Raw genomic sequence first — 21,491 nt, 5'->3', positions numbered from 1 at the left:
AAAATAGACATATGCATGGCAGAATGCTTAGAGCTGTACAATAAGATGTCTACTGAGTAAACAGTATAAGTCAAAGAGACAAACTCAGGAACTAACCTCTGATCACATATATGGTTGTCTTCACCTAAGCTAGAGACCAGCTTCCTGAAGTGTAAATGAGCTACCTTCCCTGCAGGGGAGCCTGGGCAGAGCTGGCATGGCACTGGCTTTCCCTTCTGATATGTTCCTTGGGGATCTTACTCTGTTTAGTTTTGTCTGGCCTTCAACTTTGTAATGTTTGCTCTGTCTCTGTCTCTGTCTCTGTCTCTGTCTCTGTCTCTGTCTCTGTCTCTCTCTCTCTCTCTCTCTCTCTCTCTCTCTCTCTGATTTACAATGGGAAATCTCATGTAACCTTTGTAATGCTTTGAAATGACTTTTGAAGTTTTCTAGTTTTAGCTACAACATAAACCTTGAAATAGTATTTTCAACTAGCTTTCACAAACGGTTGAGAAGTTGATTGGTGGCCTTGTCCCTGCTTTTCATGGACTGAGTAGCCCATCTTGCCCCCCCCATCCTCCAGTCCTTCACCTTTGCACTTCTCTTCTAGAAAGACCCTTGAATACAGTGTCCAGTGCAGTGGACTGACTCTCTCTCTCTCTCTCTCTCTCTCTCTCTCTCACACACACACACACACACACACACACACACACACACACACACACACACACATACACACACACACACACACACACACACACATTTACAACGGGAAACCTCATATAACCTTTGAAATTATATGGGCATAAAGTAAAACTTGGGTTTCTTGTGATAGATTTTTAATATATTTCATTAGAGTGTTAAAAAAGTTTTCTTTGGTCAACTCACTGTCACATGGGAAAATAATGAAGATTATTATCCAGTGATGTTGACAGGTTTTATCCAATTTAAATTGTATTAGCTTACTTTAGTTTGATATAAAGAAACATAGATTATGGGGCTGGGAACCTATTTCAGTGAGTGCTTTCACATGTGTGATGTTCTGGGTTCAATCTGATGCCCTGTAAGAACAGAAGAAGGAAGGGGTATGTAGGATGTATATATGGAGACAGAAGTTACCAACAACTACAAACCCATATTGTTAATTTAAATTATATAAAATTTAGTTCCTGATAAGGCATTCTAATCGAGTCATCCTGTTATATTAGCAAAAAATATGATGAGCTGGAAGCTATCTGAAAGTTAGTTTTCAGTGCTAACTGAGCTTCTTAGAGTGTCCTTCATTTTTGGGAAGTCTATCTTTGGTGCACAGAAATCACCACCAGATAATCGCATTTTAAAAACTAATGAGCTCATTGACTCTTCAAGTTGACAATACTCCTTGTGCCTGGTTTGGTGACTCCATTCTGTGGATGATCATACATGCTCTGATATCTAATTCCCTGCATTCTACTGCCCATTGCTGTGGAGTCACTCATCCCAACACTCAGTTGGCCACCTCAGCACCAGCCATTTTATTGTTATCTCATGCTTCTGCGGGTACCGCCAAGCCCAGCCAGGCTCACGTTGCCTAAGGTTTCTGTACTGATGGGGCTCCTTGAGGCTGGCCCACCCAAACAACTGAGGGTTCATTCTTGAAAACAGTGCAACAGTCACTTTTTAAATAATAGGAGGAGGAGAAAAGGGAAGGAGTAAGTAGGGAGAAAGCCTCAAAGTTTGGTTGTAGAGGGACAACAGTGAGTTTATGAAGGCAGAGTGAGTGCAGATGTTAAAAGCAGGTGATTTTAAAAAAAGGGACCTTGTGGCGGTCCCTTCGCAACCATTCCTTTCCTTCAACAGACACTTACTTTGATTATTAAAGTATGCACTATAGATCTAAAATGTCAAATATGTTTGGGTATCTATAATATGTAGTATTCTTTTTTTTTTTTTTTTTTTTTTTTTTTGGTTTTTCGAGACAGGGTTTCTCTGTGTAGCTTTGCGCCTTTCCTGGAACTCACTTGGTAGCCCAGGCTGGCCTCGAACTCACAGAGATCCGCCTGGCTCTGCCTCCCGAGTGCTGGGATTAAAGGCGCGCGCCACCACCGCCCGGCAGTATTCTAATTTAATAGGTAACTGAAGTTTTCTCTGGTCTTGCCCAGCCCCACAGACCCTGCAGCCACTTGTAAAATAATCACTCAGAAGCTTATATTAATTAAAATTGCTCGACCATTAGCTCAGGCTTATTATTGACTAGCTCTTACACTTAAATTAACCCATAATTCTTATTTATGTTCAGCCACATGGCATGGTACCTTTTCTCAGTTCTGCCTTCACATCTCGCTTCCTCTGTGTCTGGTTGGCGACTTCCTCTTCCTCTTCCCAGAATTCTCCTTGTCTGTTTATCCTGCTTATACTTCCTGCCTGGCTACTGGCCAATCAGCATTTTATTTACCAACCAATAGGAACAACACATTCACAGCATGCAGAGCACCATCGCCCATCATTAATATATTTGGCAAAGTATTATAATAGTGTAAATTGAGTGATTTCTTTGTATTGTTTTATGTGGTGAATTCAGATATCTGGGTTATTGTTGGGGTTCAGCTCTGACCTATTGAAGGATCCTTTGAAGTGGGGAGTGAGGAATTGAGAAATAATAGGAAGAAATACAAACATAGATGGAGAGAAAGATAGAGACACAGGATAGCTTTGGGAAGGTCTGGGTCAATATCAGCAGCCTCAGGTTTATTCATGATGGGCTTTTATACATCAGCAAGGGGAGGAGCAAAACACCTCCCCCTTTCAGGGTTGAGGTATAAAGTACCAACAAGTGTAGACCCTTCAAAATACCTGGTAACCACACCCCTGGCCAAATCATCCCGTTATGCAGCCCTGCTGGACAAAGCAAGCTCAGACTTTCTGACCTTGAGTAAGGCCTTACTGGGGAGCCTCTCCGGGCCCCCACAGGTTATAATTAATGAAATCTGAAGCTCCTAGAAAATTTAGTAGTAAGATTGCATCTTCCAAATCATATCTGCACAACCCACTTGCACAGTTCTTACAGGTGCTAAAACATTCTGTAAATGTAAACCACGTAGTCCTGAATAAATATTAAATTCTATTCCCCCCTTTAGTTTCTTCATAGACTGGCTAAGCCAGCTGTTCTCAAAAAGAATTCTTTGCTGTACTGGTATTAGTAAACATTTGGTGTTTACATTCATTCATTCCACTACTGTGGAATCAGTTACCTGAATCTTGGCTCAAACACCTAAAGTTTGCCAGTGTTCCACGTGCTGGGCATTCAGGGAGGAAGTCCCAGATCTGTAGAACCTCCAGGAGGATTGTGTAGTAAAAAAGATGTGGAGATTCACAGGGTTTGGTGAAAAGTTGAAACATCTGCAGGAGTAGTGAGGAAAGCCTTGTGCATTCTCAGATGCTGCAACTGGGTAGTGGTATGGATAGGAATTGAGTAACTGAACGCCAGTCATCGGGGATGCAGAGAACTTGGGCAGCCTCTCAGGATGCAGCTCTGAGTGTCTTGCATTACCTGAAGAGGATTACAGTGTTGATCAAGGTGCACTGCTTGGTGGGTCTTGTCAACTTTACCTCTGACTTGTGTTAGGAGAGTAAGAATAGTAGGGCAAGAACCCATAGTAGCATGAATTCTGAAAGGGTCATAGAATAATAAGCCAATATACCTGTTACAAGGCTTTCCCCTAAATGCTCATCGATTCAATAATTTATAAGAGTATAATTCAGAATATGAATATGAAAATAATATCCAATGAAAGTTTATCTTTAACCCAGACATTATGTCATTAATACTTTAAACCTCATTATGGCATTATAATTGGACTGCCACATCTTTCTTGTATGGAGAGATTGGAGAAAAATTCTGACCTGATATCATCCTATTCACAATGTTGATCTTCAGTATCCTAAAGTAGTCTTACTAGGCTGTATATATCTAAGAAAGTAAGTAAGTTTATATCTCACCGTGATTCATTCTCTGAGAGATTTTGAAGATGAGGACTCAGATTTTGTTTTGTCCTGAGTAGAATTCAGTGTAAATCAGCATTTTTAAAGTGCATGGTGAGTTCTAGAACTGAATTAAATATTTCAGACATTAAATCTCATTTAATTCCTAACACATCACTGGATGTGTTAGGAATTATCTCTTTGAGATGAATGGCTTAAAACAGTGACTTAACAATGATACCTGATTCCAGTTGGAGCCTTTGGTCAGATCTGTCTGAAAAGGTCCCCTATGTTGGTGACTATTATTCTTGGCTGTCACCTTAGAGAAGGATTCTGATTTCATACTTGTTTTATTGTCTAAGGTTTCCATAATTTGAGTCAATTTTGTGTTAAAAACATTGAACATCATCATTTAATACAGAAATTCTCAACCTGTGGGTTGAGATTGACCCCTTTGTGGGTTGAATGACACAGGGGTCACCTAAAACCATTGGAAAACATAGGTATTTACCGTACAGTACATAACAATATCAAAATTACAGTTACGAGGTAACAATGAAAATAATTTTTTGGTTGGGGGTCACCACAACACAAGGAACTGTATTAAAGGGTCACAACATTAGGAAGGTTGAGAGCCATTGATTTAATACATCCAACATGCATAAATAAAAACACACTTGTGCATGATTTTAAATATAAAATATATGAACTTGAATACTTTACCTCATGTTTAGTGATTAAGTAGATAATGATTGATACTTAAAAATATATAGAGCTGTGCAATTATTAAAGCTTCTGCCTTCTGTTAATTTCTTAGGAAATTAACTCTTATGCTTTAAGACCTTTAGTCCTTTATCCCAAGTTGATTTTCTTGTTTTATTGTGAACGTATTTTACAGACATCCTTTTCCTTGGTAGGTGTGTCTTTACCCAGTAAGGTCGTAGATAATCAAGGGCTTCTGGAGTGTGGCCAATATGGATTTGAACCAGCCTGTTGAGGAGGACTGTACCCAAAGATTAGCTGAAGGCAGTGTGATAAAAGTTCAGATGGAGTGGTGCCTGATGTGTTAGCAAAGGGGAGATGCTGCAGAGTGTGGTCCATACAGACTTCATGGAAATTGTGGTGCTTCCATTGTCCAGTGTGAGGTAGATGGAAGTCTTTCTTCTCCAGAAGACAAGCATACATGTCTCGGGTGGATAGACCTGAGAAGGTAATGCAGAAGCCTTGCCATCATGTGATTGAAGCGGAGGGAAGACAGACAGCTGCAGGGTGGCAGGGGTGGGCAGGAATTCGAACAGTGTCCAGATGTGGAGGATGAAGAATGTGGGAGCTTTTTGTTTCTTGCAAACTCGGGGCACTGTGGTGAGAATTTAAGAAAGTTCAGTAACTGGGACCACCGTGCACCAAACACAGAGGATGTGTAGGCCATGTCCAGGTTCTCAGCTCAAGAGTGGATTCTCTATTTTCTGAATGACCTGGTTCCCTTCTTACTTTTCCTCTTTTTCTACAGATTATCTGTGAAGGTTTTATTGGCGTTGTACAGACCAGAATTAAAATATTGATTTCCACGTGTTTTGGTTTCACTATTGATTGGCAGGTACCATAAAAAGAGTAGATCCTTAGGAAAGGAGTAGACCTTCCAGGAAGACTAGGTTCACTTTGTGCTGGCCCTCCCTTTCACCAGCCCAACCATGGACCATGGGACTGTGATTTTTTTCTCCTCCACTGTGTTTTATTTTTATTAGCCCCATGAGAATATATAACTGTAATTTGCTAGATTCTTTTAAAATCAATAGCTGGTCAGATACTGTCTTTGTTAGGAAAATATGTGAATTAGAATCTATGGCTCACTGGAACCTTTTACAAGGAAATCTACTATCATTTATTTTGCTGCTCTAGCAGTCTCTTTTTAGTAAGAAATAAATTTAGATAAATAGAATTTATAACACTTTTTCAGTATTGGATTGAAGCACAGTTGGATGTTGCCCCAGAAATGAAAGTCGTGTCTGGAGGATTTTTACAGAGGGGCCTGCATCCTACCTCTTGTTTATTTCCAAGAATTAATTTTCCTGGTGATGTAAGATACAGGAATCTGATCTTTGTGGAAGAAATATGTTGTGGTAGCAATAGAAAAACAGTGAAGACCTTTTTGTTAAAAACAGCATCTAATACAAACCGATCTTGCTCGAGTGGATATAGTGTCACACTTCTTAGGAGGGATCTTAAGATATGTTACAGATTGAAGGTATAGACCACTTGCCCATGTTGGCATACACTGGTTTAAGTAAATAAACTGAAGGAAAAAAGATACATTTGACACAGTGGGAAAAAATTCTAACATAGACTGATAGGACATTCTGCTAGAGAATTATTGATGGTTTTCTTGATGGGAGGATCATAGTGTGATGCTCTAAGCCTCTCAGAGATGTGTGTTAACATATTTACAGGTGAGGTAGTGCCTTGGATTTGTTCTAAAAGTACTGAAGTATTAGATGTCCATCGACAGATGAATGCATAAAGAAAAAATGTGCTGTGTATACACAATGGAGTTTTATTTAGCCACAAGGAAGAACTAGACTTATGTCATTTTCAGGAAAATAGATGAAAATAGAGGTCATGATATTAAGAGAAAAAAGCCAGGCTCAGAAAGACAAAATACCTCCCTTCCCTCGTGTGGAACCTCTGTTTTACACACACTGGCATGAAAGCAGAAGGGGATGACTAGGTGGCATGGGAAAGGGTAGGGGAGTGTGAGGATGTGAGAGGTGCCCTTTTAAACCTCAACACCTTGGGCGGTGAATGCACAGTAGTAAACCAGTAGTATGTCAGGATGAACTACCGTTTATAGATAAAATCAGAGTTCCAGGGTGATAGTCGGTGGAAATGTGTGGTTCATTTTATTTTCGCCTTCTGTGCATTTATGAGTGTTCCTTTTCAAGCCAAAAGTTTATGTTTAAGCCAAGTGAATGTTGGTCCATAAAGAGCAGGATGTAGGAGGCCTGGTTCTATCGGGTTGGTGATACTTCCATGACACCTGTCACTCTTCCAGCCCGTTGGGTTATAGCATTTGTGCTTCTCTGATCTAGTAGTTAAGGAAGGTGCCTGCCTGACTAAGCAAATGCCCTGTACTTAGGGGAGAGTAATACTGTGCCATCCAGGAACATGGAGCCTGCTCAGAGGCTTAAGCCTCGAGTTAGAAATGGAAACACAGAGATTCCTCATCTCCTGGCAGTTTTGTAACTTAAGTGGATGAACGTGGGATGAGAGCTTGGGTAGAATGACCAATATAGTGATTCGGAGAGAGTAGAATTTAAATATCAGGCATGTTTCTGCAGGTAGATGTCATGGTGCAGTCACTGAGTTTTCTTACCAATTCAGACTTGTGCTAGAAACACAACCCTCCCGTTTTTGAAGCCATGGTATATCCATCAGCAATGGGTATCAGTCTGAGTGGGTGTGTGCTTTCTAACCTCACACCTGACACACTCTGCCCTTCGCAGACAACAGGCAGGCTAAATGAGTTGGTTACAAAGGGAAGTGATCTCGCTGAGGCAATATGGGCTTGTTTGCTTCTTTGCGTTATCCTCAATATGACAGGATGTTACTACATCAGCTCAGAGGCAGATGGGCCCATCTGTTTCCACCTTCAGCTCTGCTGTTACTTGTATTTAGAGCTGGGCCCTTCCTCACAGTATCTTCAAGTGCTTAGAAGATGGCCCATAGTTATCTTGACATCAATTGCTACTTTGCTCAAGCAGGTAAAATAAATTAGGCTGTTCAAGCTCCCTGTTCTCTAGTTTCTGTTAGTCATTTCCTGACAATGAGATGATCGGTGAATGCAAAGGACTGTAGTTGTGTAAGGATGTGATGATAGTGGACCTTCGAGTCTCAGTGTTAGGTAGGTTGGTTCAGAACTGTCTTGTGGCTTGTGTTTTATTAGGATTGATTATTCATTCACTGTATTTGTTCATTTGTGACACTTTCCTGTGCCTGTGATATCGTGGTGTGTGTGTGTTGGTCCTTCACAGAGCTGGGCTTTCTGTCCCCACAGCATCTGTCAGTGATGTTGGGTCTGTGGGTCATGGCTATGAAGAGCGATTAGGGTTTGGGGAACTGATGTAATAGGGACGTAACTTGCTTGCTCCCTATATCTCTTTGGGAGTTCTGTGGTGGTTTCTTACTGGGCTTCAGCATTCCTCTTTCCAGGAAAATGTGGGGGAAACATGTAGAGAAGTTTGATTATAAAACACAGTTTGAGCAGAGTTTCCTTTGAGCAGCAGACAAATAAGGTTCAATCAGGAAATATATATTTAGATAAAACTAAATACAAGCAAAAAAAAACAAGCAAAAAAAATAAATTAAAAAAAAAAAAAACTAAATACAAGCAATTGCAGTCCCCCAGAGCCTGTTCCTTCCCAGATCCAAATTTTCTTACATTCCAGAATATTTTCCCAGTTTCTTTGTAATTCTTTAACAAGTGCCAGCTTAAACAAAGCTATACCAAAGCAAACCAAACCCAGAGTCCATTATTTTGTAGAATAATGTGGATGCACACCAATCCGGCTCCTTGACAGTGAGAAATTGTGAGGCAGAACACTAATACGTACGGACTTGTGTCATTAACTACATTGCTTTTTTATTTTGTAAACTTTAGTATAAAAAAAACCTTGAGATAAATAAAAACATCAGAAAGATATTTTTATTACCAAATAAATTACTATTCTCATGTGGTAAATGGTTCTGATAATAGTTTAACTCACAGGAGCAAGTCATTTGCAATACCTGTGAGGTCTTCATTGTTAAAACTGCTGAGTAGAGACCAGCTGATAAAAATGGTAGAACTCCTGAGTTGTTACAGGGTAGCAGCAGATGCCAGTGAAAACTTGATGTTCTTGTTCTGACCCCACTGTCACGAGGTCAAGCTGTTAGGTACCTCATTCATTTCACTTGCAGTGCTTGGGAAGGGGGCACTTGAGTTCACATTATGCCTCACTCCCTGGGAAAGTCCGTCTTTTACTCTCTGTTTTACACACACACTACTGTAGTGTTTGGAGCGATGATTTCTTTTTTAGAAGGCTTGTAATTTCAGTTTTCAAATCCTTACTTTTTGACTTGAGTGTATACATCTGCTAGGTAAAGAAGGCCTAGTGCGTGTTTCTTCTCCACACATGGTGGCCCTCTAGCAAAGCATTCTTGGACTTCTCTGCACAGCTCAGTGGTTTCTGATGGGTGACCGGAGAGGGAAGTAAAGAAATCAGGGAAGCCCCCTCTTCTCCCCTCTTCCCCGCTTTGCATCACCAGGGCCCTGGCTGTGTGTGGGAGGAAGGTGCTGGTCAGCATGTCTGAGGACTAGATAGGTGTTAACTAAATGCAAGAATCTGTCTACACAGACAGTCTACTTACCGCTGAGACCGCAATCTCAGACATTACCTCTGAAGTGCAAAGCTGGTGTTTGGGACTTGAGATACTGTTCCATCCTATTTCCAAGTTAGTATAGAACAGAGGAGGGAGAGAGGAATGTTACCTGCTTGGCTGCTTGAAGCCCAGTACGTAGTGAAAAGGAAGCAGCCCTTCCAACACAGAGGACCTCCCCACATCCTGCAAATGCCTTTACAAATAAATATGCAGACTTACTTAGAAATTTGTGTGTGTGCCACCCCCAAGTTCTTTTGCACATTGATGGGTGCTCTGTTCTCTGTTAGATTTTTCTACTAATGATATCATGATGGTCAGCTTGATGCTTGTAATCGGCTACACACTGTTCTATACTATGGATGCCATGTTGATTTTACAGTCAGAGAATAACACGCTTCCTCTTGAACCTTACATCCCGATAAGCAGTGGGAAACTTGTGCTTCTTCAAGAGTCACGGATGGCAACTGCTTTCCATCTGTGTCTCATGGGAAGTAGCTGTGCCTGTGGACCTCTGTGTGGGTGCCAAGGCTCGATTTGGGTCTTCCTGAGGGACGGGTACTGTGTATAGTCTTTACTACTACTATCATCTGATCTGGAATATTCGAGGATTAAAGCCTGAGACGTCCCTAGAGCAGTGCTTAGTAATTTTTATGAAGACGTACTTTGGAATTCATGCACATACATTATTATAAAATGTGTTTGGAACTTTGGGCTTTAGATCAGTTAGTAGGATGTTTGCCTATCATATACAAGGTCTGGGGTTCAATCTCTAGTAGTGCATAAATTGGGCAAGGCAGCCCACTCTGAAGATATAAGCAAGAGAATCAGGAGTTCAAGGTTGTCTTTGACTGCATAGAAAATATGAAGCTCTGTAGTTTGTGTAAATGTATGTATTCAGAGTCAGGTTTCTTGGTAAAAATATAGTATCAGGACTATTTTCTATATATTAGTTTCCTGGTTTTGGATTTCATCTCGCCAAATTAGTACATTGGGCTCTCTCTCCAGAGTGTGTTCTTGGCCACTAGTCAAAAGCGGTTTTTGTTGTTGTTGCTTTTAGTTTTTTGAGACAGGGTTTCTCTGTGTAGCCCTGGCCCTCCTGGACAGTTTGGCCTCGAACTCAGAGATTTGCCTGCCTCTGCCTTCCCCTTAGGAATAGTGGGATTAAAGCCTTGTACCACCACCTACCAGCTTCAAAGCTCATTTTCCCCCCTTCTTGATGAAAGGTTTACTATAACTGGGTTGATTGTTGTCTTAGATTGAACATGGAGCTGTTTGAAGCAGTAACTAGCCCCTCATCTTGGTAGGTGTCTTCTCATTGTAAGAATCTAGTTTCCAGTCTTCCTGTTACCTTAGTTACTTCTCATATTGTTTTCTCTGTGCATTTCCTTTTAATTTCCACTTGGGGATGTTACCATTTTCCACTAACAGAGAGCCAGAGGATGCGAGTGCTGACATTATTCTGCTGGGTAACGTGCCTTTTGTTTGTAAAGACCAGTAATGAGGCTGCAAGATAGAGCGAGCAGCTTCAGTCAGAGAAACAGAACCAGTAGGAGACCCAGAAAGAAATTTATTACACAGAGTGGGCACGTTCAACTGTGGGCTGATGAGGCCAGCCTGGACTCCACAGAGATGGCTGTCAGGGCAGGCTGAGACTCTGAGGCATGATAGAGGCTGTTAGGAAGCAATTTCTTCAGAGGAGTCCTGGCCTAGCGTGGAAGGCTTTTTCACTGATTGGATCAGGCCCAGCCAGTTTTTCAAGGATAATTTCCCTTGTTTTGATTGTGGATTTTAATCCCATGGACTCAATGCCTTCATCGCCACACCTAGATTAGCTTTTGAGTGATTGACTGTGGACCATAGCCTAGCCAGTTGACACCCGAGAGTGGAAACTGACCACCCCACCTTGCTTCTTGGTTTCCTGTTGGAACACTTCTGGTTCCAGTCCTTAGTTATACTGCCCTCTGGGAGCTACAGCCGACAGGCTCAGCTTCCTCAGTCCCCACCCTCGCCTTCTGCAATTAAGTTCCCTTATAACTTGCTGCAGAATCCAGGCAGCTTCTACTCTGCTCCAGAGCCAAGCGTTATTTTCTCCTTTTCCCTGGGTTTTATGAGAAGGGTGTCTTCTTGATTTGTGTTATTTGTCGTACATTAGCTGAAGTTACATATCAGCTTGGCACCCATTCCAGTGTGAGCTTCAGTTGGAAAAGACAATGACTGCAGCGTTGGATGCTGCTTTCAGGGCTGGTGGCGCTGTCATTGTTCTTTGTCGCCCTTCCTTGGAGAAATGCCATATTGGAGGATTGATGGGATTAAAACAGAGTAAGAAGTCTAATTGCCTTTCTGCTCTGAGCTGCTTCTTCCAACGAATTTCCTACGTTCTCTTTGAATCTGCCACCCTTTCATGTTGGATTTCCAAAGTTACAAATTTCTTTTGTCACTATCTGAAGAGCAACATTTATCAGTTTTTTTTGTTTTTTTTTGTTTTATTCTCACAGCAGAAAATGCTAAAGGATTATGAGGAAGCTTTGCACGGTGCCCTTCAGTGTTTGGAACCACTCACAATTAACTTACCAGCGTCCTCTGCTTCTGCCCAACCTTTCCTGATCACCTACAGGAAACTCTCATGTCCTCGTCTCTGCTGCCCTTTATGCTCTAGAGAAAGGGGTGCCAAGTTTCCTCAGAGCAATATGAGCAGTGGTTTAAAAGGTGTTAATAGGAATCACTGAGGATAAGGGCCAAGATTTAGCAGTAGCCGCTTATCTCGGATTACTAGCAGTTCATTTTTTTCTTCTCGGTGTTTCAACATGCAATAACATGGTCAGATGGAAATAATTTGTACGTGTGAATTAAAATGGGATTTCATGGGCCCAGCATGTCTACAGTTGGAAAAGGCTACCTGAAAGCCAAGTATGGTCGGGTCTGCTGTTGGCCTAGTGAGGGTTATCAGACACAACTTACCGATCTTTAAAGAGTCACAGTGTTCAGGAGGGAAAATGAAATTGAAGAGTTACTTCATCAGTTCTCACCTTGATTATTCATTTCTGTGTGCCACATCACCATAAATGTCGGGGCCTTAGACAAGAACACTTCTTTTCAGAGGTCTCCTATTTTCCCATGGTCAGGGATTAGGGAAAGACTTGACTTGTTGCTGTCTGGCTTCATACAGCAGCAGTTACATGGGGCCTCATCTAGACTGCTTGGTAGCCCAGAGGCTGCAGAGCACACAGGGTTTTGGGTGATGCTTGAGCACCTTGACTACAAGTATTCCAGTGACCACGATGAAGTTGTATGTATGAAGTTATAAGTTACATATCCACATCAATATCACCTTTTCTGACCTGCTTTCAAAGTCCTGCTGCTCAGGACTGCTTTACTCTGTCAGCCCTGCATGGTGCACTAGCCTGCTCAGATTTAGGCAGTGGTGCTGGTCTCCAGTTAAATTACCCAAGCTTCCCTTGAACTCACTTCATAGCCTAAAGTAGACATCTTCCTGACAGCCTCCTGAATAGCTAAGATTACACTTCTGGTTTTGCACTCTATCTTTTGATAGTGGAATGATGTGATTCTAGAAGAACCCATAGGACTGAAAAAAAAAAGTTATTATGGTTTCTTTGGGGGTAAAACAACCTGCCCTCCATCTGTCTTCTGACCATAACAGTTTACCTCCTCTGGGCATATAAAATACAGCCACATATTTGTAAGACCCAGACCCTCCAAAAGTCTTACTTTATCACCTCAGGCTCAGCCTCAAATAAAGGCCTCATCATCCGAACTTGGTCTGAGTATAGAGGAGGCTCTTCAGGATCAGTTCCATGGCTCTAGCTCCGTCAGCTCTCTTGTGAAGACCTCTGAGCTAGAGAGAAATGTATTTGCTTCCCACACACTACAAATCCACTATGGCAGGCATCCTATAAGCTTGTCCAAAAGTGGGAAAGAAGAAGCGCATAGCTGTATGGTAACTTTGGAATCTCCCAGGTTCCTGGTGCCACATCCTCTTTTACTGTTTTATGGGGCATTCAGATCCTCTTTCGGGGTTCTCAGTTGTGTTAAGTCCTTTGTGCATAGAAAAGATTCAGTGTTTTGGAGCCCAGTAGCTTCTCAGTGGCTTCCTGTTGGCTAGTTTGGGTACCTGAAGGGCTCCATTCTATGCTTGGGTACTGAATGGCCCCACTGCATGTTGGGTATCTGAAGTGCCCCATTGCATGTTGGGTATCTGAAGCTCCTCTTTCATTCTGTACTCTTTATTTTAGTCCAACCTGGTAATATTTTGTAAAAACATCAAGAAAACAAAAACAAACCAACCAGAACTGTGGGTTTTCTGTGAACTGTATTGGCTTCATCCCCTTCGACAAAGCCAGCACCTAATTTGCTTTGTTTCCAGGCTCCTTGTGCCATGGCAATGGGACAATGTCTTTATGGGTCATAAAAACCCTGTTACTTACTGTAGTGGTTCTACATGACAAGGTCTCTAGAAGGCCGTAGGCTTCTTGGAAGGTGTCTGTGAGGCAACACCTTGGCTCTTTCTGAAGTCTTGACAAAGGCCCCTACAGTTCCACCTTGGGCTTGATCTTACTCTGAAGTCATTTCTTGGTGTGAGAACCATTTGATGCCTGAACGAGTTGGAAATGAGAACTCATCTTAGATTTCACAGTTTGTTTCTGAGCTCATCTCTCTCTGCTCACATTTTGTCATCTGCAGCGAGCAGAATCCAGGTGTGACTCTGGGTGTTGTGCCTGGAAGTCTCTTTAGCTGGAGCGCTTAGTTCATTATGTGCATTTCAATTTCCCTCTTTGCTGTAGCTGCCTGTGGCATCGCCTCAGACTGTCTTCCTTCCCTCAAGCTTCCTGTAACACGTTCCCTTTAAGCTTTCCTAAAAAACTATTGTAGAATAATTGTTTAAGGTGTGTTACTTTTGTTTTTGTTGCATTTGTTTAATTCTGTGAAGCTGTGTTACTGTGCTTGTCTAATAAAGAAGTGGCCACTAGCAAAGCAGGAGAGAGAGATAGGCAGGGCTGGCAGGCAGAGAGAATATGTAGAAGGAGAAATCTGGGAGGAGGAAGAAGTAGCCAGAGGAAGAGGAGGACTCTTGGGGCCAATCATCCAGCTACACAGCAAGCCATGGAGTAAGACTAAGATTTACAGAAGTAAGAGAATGGGAATAGCCCAGAGGCAAAAGGTAGACTGGATAAGTTAAGATAAATAAAGCTGGCAAGAAACCAAGCCAAGCTAAGGCTGGATGTTTATAAGTAAAAATATGCCTCTGTGTGTGGTTTATTTGAGAGCTGGGTGGCAGGCCCCCCAAAAGAGAAAAAATAACCACCAACAAAAAACCTTTCCTATGAGCTCCCACCAGCTTGGGTCAGCTGTCTCTGTGGTTTTCCCCATCATGATCTTGACCTCGTTTGCTCCTGTGATTCCCTCCTCTCTCTCTTCAACTAGAGTCTAGGAGCTCAGCCCACTGTTTGGTTGTAGATCACTGCATCTGCTTCCATCAGTTACTAGATGTAGGTTCTATGATGGCAATTAGGGTAGTCACTAATTTGCTTAATAGGGGAAGGTAAGTTTAGGCACCCTCTCCATTATTGCTAGGAGTCTTAGCTGGTGCCATCCTTGTGGATTCCTGGGGATTTCCCTAGCACCAGGTTTCTCCTTAGCCCACTAATGGTTCCCTCTACTAACACCCTCTGAATGTGGATGACCGTTATGTGGCTAGATCTGTTTGGGGATTCCCTGGCAGTAGGACCAAGATTTATCCCAGGTGTATGACGTGGCTTTCTGGGACACATTCCCAAGGGTGCATTGCTCATCCTTGACACAGGGCGGAAGGGCTTAGTCCTGCCTCAACTTAGTATGCCAGACTTTGTTGACTCCCCAAGGAAGGTCTTACCCTCTCTGAGGAGTGGAATGGGGGAGGGGTGGAGGGGAGAAAGGGAGGGAGAGGAAAGCAGTATTGGTATGTAAAATGAAAAATTTTTAAAAAATAAATTTCAAAAAAGGGGAAAAAGAAAACAAACAAACAAAAAACCACCTTTCCTGAAAGAAGAGTAGGTAAGACCTGTTACTCCGTATTGTGACTTGGAGAGGGCTTGCCTCGACTCGGGAGTCTCTTGGCAGTTATCAGCTGTGATGGAAAGGTCTGCGTTCCTTGTTGTTGCTTCACTCCTTACTCTTTGGGAGCCGCCACCCAGCTCCCAAATAAATCACAGATGGAGGCTCATTCTTACTTACAAATGCCCCACCTTAGCTTGGCTTATTTCTAGCCAGCTTTTCTTAAATTGTCCCATCTACTTTTTGCCTCTGGGCTTTTACCTTTCTCTGTTTCTGTATATCTTTTCTTTACTTCTTACTCCATGGCTTGCTGTGTAGCTGGGTGGCTGGCCCCTGGAGTCCTCCTTCTTCTCTGGCTCCTTGATCTCTTTTTCTTCTAGATTTCTCTTCTTATTTATTCTCTCTGCATGCCAGCCTCGCCTATCCTTTCTCCTGCCTACCTATTGGCCATTCCACTCATTATTAGACCAATCAGGTTTTTTAGATAGGCAAAGTAACACAGCTTCACAGAGTTAAACAAATGCAACATAAAAGAATTCAACACATCTTTGCATCATTAAACAAATGTTCCACAGCATAAACAAACGTAGCACATCTTTAACTAGTATTCCACAGCGCTGTGTTGCTGCTGTTTTGGAGTTACTCAGTTTTGGGTGATTGTTAGGTATCTGCGGTGACTGGGCCAGTTAGCGTACTGATTGCTTCCGACTGCTGTCACTCTCAAGCCCCTCTTCCCCCTGCCATCTCAAATATTTTCTTTTGTTCATTGTCTATGAACTCCAAATTATCTGCTGGGCTATATAACCGAGGCTGTGAACTCATAAACCAAACTTGTCCTGCTGATATAATGTATTTTTAACTATTCTTTATAATACATCCTTAAGTAAAATAGAATTACATCACTTTACCCCTTCCTTTCCTCCCCACATCCTCTCCCAGGTACCCTCCATCCAACCCCTTCGATTCCCTTCCTCACTCTCAAATTGATACTCCCTTTTTCTTTGATTATTTTTTTTCATATATTTGGATGGATATGTATACAAAAATGTATAAATATAGCCTGCTGAATCTGTTTTTGTTCGTGTGTATATGGTTTCAGGGCTGATCACCTTGTATTGGATAATCAATAAGGGGCTCACCCCAGGAGAATCTAATTCTCTCTCTTCCAACAGTTATTATTTGGCTGTAGTTCTCTAGAGTTCTTTATTTGGGGTAGGACCTCACAAAAATCTTCCCCTTCCATGTTAACATGTCTATTGATATAGCCAATGTTGTGGTCTTGTTTATGCAGCCATTTCTAGGAGAGAACGTTGCACAGTAGACTTCTGGTATTCTGGCTCTTACAATGTCCACCTCCCCCTGTGTGATGTTCCTTGAGCAATAGATGCAGAAACTGTGATGTTGATGTATCCTCTGAGGCTGTTGCCTTTCCTTTGTGCACACCACACACTTCCTAACGCTTGAGAGACTGTTGTCTTGTCTTGTATAACCTGGTCTTCCAGGTTTCTATCTTGGGTATAACATTTATCATTTATGGAAACAATTAACTCCTCCTCCTCTTTGGACTGTGATTTAAGAAGAGATACAGGCCCTTATTCCTATTTGATCTAGAACTTGGTAGAAAGATATTCAATAAAACTTGGTTGATTGGATAAATAAAAAAGTGATTTGTAATAAGGCCAAGGCAAGTTCTTTTCCCTGAAGCAGTATACAGTTTGATTGGTAATCCATCAAAAATAATAAAGAGCAGAATGATGTAAACATGTAGGCAGAATTACACATGGGAGGACCAGAGAAGCTTCCTAGATTAAACATCATTGGAGAACATGGAAAGACAGGTCAGGCCAAGGTGCATACCATACATGCATAAAGTAGCAGAATCAAGAAAGTATGCAATTCGTACATACCCAGACTACAGAGGGAGATAGTGGAGACTGAGTCCGAAAAATATGATCTTAGACCAGAATATGTAGAGACTTGAATGTTAAAATGTCTGAACTCATCCTATAGGTCAGAGCATACAAAGTAATTGTATGCTCCTTGACACAATATGAAGGCTAACATGAGTGAGAAATCAGTGGCCTGCAGATGAATTAGTAATTGTGTAATAGAAAAGGCAACATCAATGTTGAAGGAGACAGTGGCAATACATTGCAGCTGAGGAGGTAAAAGTTGCAAAATTCACTATTTGATAGACCTGGCTGTGAGGAAAAATTAATTTTATTAATAATATCACCTTTCAGGTCTTGGGTGCTTCTGGTAAGGCGCAGGGATCATGTTGGGAGCTTTAGGTGATCATGCCCTTTGACCCCCATGATGGACATGGTGAATGTTGCCATGAGGGAAAATCTACAAGTCTTAACATAGACAAGACTGAGGAAGTGTCAGAATGAGGCTGGGAGGAGAGGGCTCAGAAATTTAATTTTGAGGCATTACTAAGATGTTCATATCCAGCCATGTACTTGGAAATCAACACTAAGACATGCTGTGCTCTAAAGCTCTCCTTCAGTGTGGGAGGGGAAGCTGTGGGAAAGGCTTTGGGACTCAGGGTCACACTGTTTTGTGACAGTGTATAGTGGGGAGGGGCGGCCATGTTTATGGTAAAGACAGAACAGGGTGCAGACATGGGCAGAAGAGGATAAATGATGGAGCTCACACACCGCGAACACAGGATTGAGAGAGTTTGAGGTAAAGGAATGGGTTCGGTCATGCCTGCAGGATGGCTGAGAGTTGGATGTACAGGCTGACCCAATGTGTCTTCTCATTGGTGTGCTAAATAGACTGGACCATCCCTAGAATAGGGGAGTGTGAGACATGAGGAAGTGCAAGCATCATCGTGAGTCAGCTTCAGGTCCTGTGTGATGGCAGACAGGAGAGGACAGAGTGGGGGTGCCCAGGAGCCAGACAGCACATCCTGGACCGAGATGCTGGGAGACAGTGTTCAGACAGGGTTTGAGCCCTGGAGACAGTAAAATGTTTACTGCTAAAACCCTACCAAGTCTCGTTTTGTTGGTTAATTTTGATAACTCAGAAGGCTTTTTGTTTGCTTGGCAGTGCCTCAAGTATGTTAAAAACAGCAATTAATTAGAAATGGCTTTAATTTTTCTTGCTAGTAGAATGATTAAAAATAGAAATATGCCTTGTGTTGCTTTCTGGGAGCTTTTCAGAGGAGGTTGGGTGGATGGAGGGGACTAGTCCCCTATGACTCTGGTACAGGGCAGAGTCAGGCACATGTTATGTCTACAGGGGAAGAGAAGCTGAGTTTGGGCTTTACAGTAATGGGGAAAATCATTCCAAGGAGGTTCCAAGGCCCAGTGTCTAGAGAGTTTTGTGGCAGTGAAAAGTGTTGATGATGGTGGTTGGCAAGTGGCTGGGCATGTCAGCTGGACACACATTCTTCTTTTGCTTAGTAGTGTGCTAGAGACATATACATCCATTTCTATGATCAAGTGCCATATATAAGAAGTCTCTCTGGTGGCTCTCTTAGAGATTGCTGTCCTTCCTGATCTGAGATCAGGCATGATGTGTGAACTCATACTTACAGCAGCTGCCACTCAGATGCCACAGGAACCATTAGAGCATTGTGGCTACTTGTCCTACCATGATGCCCTCTTCCCCTGGCTTCTGTGTCCCAGAGTTGCCATGGACACCTGACAAGTGACCACTAGAACTGACCAACAAGCACCACTGCTCTTTTGTCTGTCCTTTTTTTTGGCCCCACCCCCACCCCGGTGGGAAATTGGAACTTTGGTTCCTTTCTGTAATGGATTGTGGTCATTGTAGGGGAGATGAAAATTAAAGTCCCCCTCCCCCTCTGCCACCCATCTTTACTTCCCAAAGTCTTTCCCTGCTCCTAAGTCAGAAAGCCACTTGTAAAACTATGTGAAACTTAGGTACCTTGGCTCTATGATGTAAAAGTTGTTGCTTTGTCCTTAATAAACTCCCTCCAAGGATGTAACTGTACAATTTATTTTTGTTCCTTTTACTAGCTGTCACTGTCACATGAACACAGCATGAAACCTGGGTTTCAAATTTTACTGCAGTTTTATTCCCAGGAGTGAGCTGGGGACCACTGTACAGAAAAACTTGGGATTTTATTCTTGATACTGTTAAATTTACATTTTCCCTTTATAAGATTTGGGAAGTCCTTCATCCTGATTAAGTTAATGCATATACTTATAGTTTGTTCAACAATCAGTTGGCTAAAGGCCCATCCTGTCATGTCTTTCAATATCTGGGGCAATAATCCTAGGCATTTTCTTTTATCTTTTTCCCTTTTAGCAAATAAAACTAAGACAGAAGCAGCTAGTGTTCGGAAATAAAGCAGGCATGGAGGGGATGGGCGTTCTAGTCTTTGCAGTTGGATTCTGCTGTAGAACAGAGAGTGACAGATCTCATGAAGGCAGCTTCAGGGGATAAGGCACGGTCTATGTTTCAGAGCACAACTCTTTGAAGTTTCTAGGAGGAAGAAGGTTCTTTTTGTGTAAGTTATTAAAGAATACTAAATTTATCAATGATCCTTGGTTTCTACGGTTCTTTGTAAAGGCGGAGTTTTATTTTGTTTTGTTTGGTCCATGGTTTTGTTTTCTCACTTCTTAGTTGAAGATCTATTTTATAATTGTTACTGCTCTAAATTCTTTCTTTTAGATATAGTCATTAGCAAATATTCCTCATCATGATTAGTGTTGCCAAGAAAGTTAATTGTATTGTATATGTCAGTGGAGAATTATTTCCTCTTCTCTTCCCCATTTCTTGGTGGTTTGGAAATGAGCAATCTGTTCTAAAAATCCTTAAGTGCATTTCAGCATTTATTTCTATAGTACTTTGCCAGCATCTATAAGAACCATTAAAATCACTAACACGATAATAGGATTTTTGCAGCAATTCAAAATCCAAGTGGAGGAAAACATCTATGCTAAGAAGCATGGAGGTGGTGCACTGAGTATCTCAAAGGTGAATTTTTTTGGAGTGATGAAAATGACTACATCTTTTAAAAGTTAATTGCAATTATGAATAACTTTTTAGTTCTTTTGAATTTTTCTGTTAGAGCTCAGATCTTTTAGAGGGGGCAGTCAGAGTTACATTCAGAGATTATACATGATAATCTCAAATCCAGGTCATCTCTTGAGTATGTGCTGTCTATGTCTTCTCATTTATATGACATGCATAATTCTTAAATTTAAAGTTTTCAGTGGTTCCTTTTGAGTTTCATATGGCTAAATGGTTTCTGTTGTAGAAAAATAGTCTTCATTACATCCTAGGTGCGTGCGTGCGTGCGTGTGTGTGTGTGTGTGTACATGTATGTGTGGAAGCTAGAAAGTAATTATGGGTGTCATTTCTTAAGTGATGCCCACCTTTTTTTTTAAGACAGGATCTCTTCTGGCCTGGAACTACCCAAATAGGCTGGACTGGCTTGCCGGCGAATGCTAGGGGTTGAATTTAGGTCTTTGTGATCACAAGGCAAGAGCTCTGCCTGTCTAACTATCTCCTCAACCCCACAGCATAGACTTTCAAAGTCTTCATGGGGCATTTTTCTGGACAATTTCTTTTTGATTTCAATGACTTTGGGAGAATGAGCGTCTGTGGTTTTCTTTCTTCCTGTGATTTCTGTCCTGACAGGTGTTTGTTAGTGAGTCACTTTCTGGGCCTTCATCTCCTCATTTATAAAATGAAGGGGTTGAACACATGGTCTCTGAGGTCCTTTTCCACTTGAAGTTCCTCTGAATGAGTGGATTACTCATGGTTGTGTTCACACCATGCTTATCTGTTACCCTGCTTTGCTAAATTATGTCTAGAGTTGCTGTAGTCAGCAACACTTTCTCCATTGTCCTCTCCTTTTGAAAGCTTTTCCTTTCGAACCATAGTACACTCGGACAGCATGCCCCAGGGATTGTATCATACACTGACACTCTGCACCCCCAAATGCAATGAGGGAGGAAGCGGATTATGACCTAAACCATGGCCATGCTGAGGATGAAGATGCTTCATTCCATCATCTCACAAGTTTCAGATGTGGAAGAAGTGTGTTAAGGATAGTCTCATGCTGTTTTGTTTTGCTTAAGTAGGTGGAACAGAATCCTGGGAATACAAGG

General features: G+C 41.9%; 1 protein-coding gene across 1 annotated transcript in view; it reads left to right on the top strand.

The window, feature by feature from the left end:
• Stk39 (serine/threonine kinase 39) overlaps positions 1–21,491 on the top strand; it is a 273,793-nt gene that overhangs the window by 145,248 nt on the left and 107,054 nt on the right. The window lies entirely within an intron of this gene.

The sequence above is a fragment of the Peromyscus californicus genome, unplaced genomic scaffold (assembly GCF_007827085.1).
Source record: "Peromyscus californicus insignis strain IS unplaced genomic scaffold, ASM782708v3 Scaffold_7__1_contigs__length_154581171, whole genome shotgun sequence".
Taxonomy (NCBI): Eukaryota; Metazoa; Chordata; class Mammalia; order Rodentia; family Cricetidae; genus Peromyscus; species Peromyscus californicus.
The sequence above is the reverse complement of the archived record's forward strand: the minus strand, read 5'-3'. Positions and strand labels throughout refer to the sequence as shown.